Raw genomic sequence first — 966 nt, 5'->3', positions numbered from 1 at the left:
TTCTTACAATGTTTCTGCATCCTCTTCTGCACAGATCCCTAGTTTCCCCCACCTTTATTCTGACAGTTTTCAGCACATTTCACTTTCCACTGTATAAACTAAGTTGGCTGTGTCTCACTTCAGTTAAGTCACAGAGATCAAAAGTGCAACTTATCATTTGAATCCTATCAATTCCAAAGAACAGGCCATTCCATACAATGACAAGAGCACCTTTCAGATACCTGGATCAAAACAAACACTGAGAAAAAGTGATGTAAGGAACTGTTAAATGTTAGTACTAGTGCTCGCTTTGGCAGCACATATATACTAAAATTGGATTGATACAGAGAAGATTAGCATGGCCCCTGCGCAAGGATAACACGCAAATTCGTGAAGCATTCCATATTTTTTCTATGAAAAGACAAAATCTAAGAATAATAGGAATTGATGAAAAAGAAGACTCCAGGCTCCAAGGTCCAGAAAATATTTTCAAGAAAATCATAGAAGAAAAATTTTCCCAACTTAAAGAAAGAGATGTCCATAAATATACAAGAGGCCTACAGAACACCAAATAGACTAGACCAGAAAAGAAACACATCACGTCACATCATAGTTAAAACACTAAATCTACAGAACAAAGAAAAGATATTAAAAGCAGCAAGGGAAAAAGGCCAAGTAACATATGAAGGTAGACCTATCAGAATCACACCAGACTTCTCATCAGAAACTATGAAAGCCAGAAGGGCCTGGGCAAGCATCATGGAGACTCTAAGAGATCACAAATGTCAACCCAGACTACTATACCCTGCAAAGCTTTCAATCAACATAGATGGAGAAAACAAAATATTCCATGACAAAACTAAATTTACGCAATATCTATACAGCAAACCAACCCTACAGAAGATACTAGAAGGAAAACTCCAATCCAACGAAAACGAATTCACCCAAGAAAACAGGGCATACAGATAATATCCCAACAAAAAGGAA

At 37.1% G+C, this 966-nt stretch overlaps 1 non-coding gene across 1 annotated transcript; it reads left to right on the top strand.

Moving 5' to 3' along the window:
* The first annotated feature begins 280 nt into the window (after window positions 1-280).
* LOC129689862 (U6 spliceosomal RNA) lies at window positions 281-389 on the top strand. The gene has a single exon (XR_008722186.1). It is a non-coding gene; the product is annotated as a U6 spliceosomal RNA (small nuclear RNA).
* Window positions 390-966: the final 577 nt, after the last annotated feature.

This window comes from Psammomys obesus, unplaced genomic scaffold, assembly GCF_907164565.1.
Source record: "Psammomys obesus unplaced genomic scaffold, mPsaObe1.curated_primary_1811, whole genome shotgun sequence".
NCBI classification, from domain to species: domain Eukaryota; kingdom Metazoa; phylum Chordata; class Mammalia; order Rodentia; family Muridae; genus Psammomys; species Psammomys obesus.
This window is presented reverse-complemented; position numbering and strand designations above follow the sequence as displayed.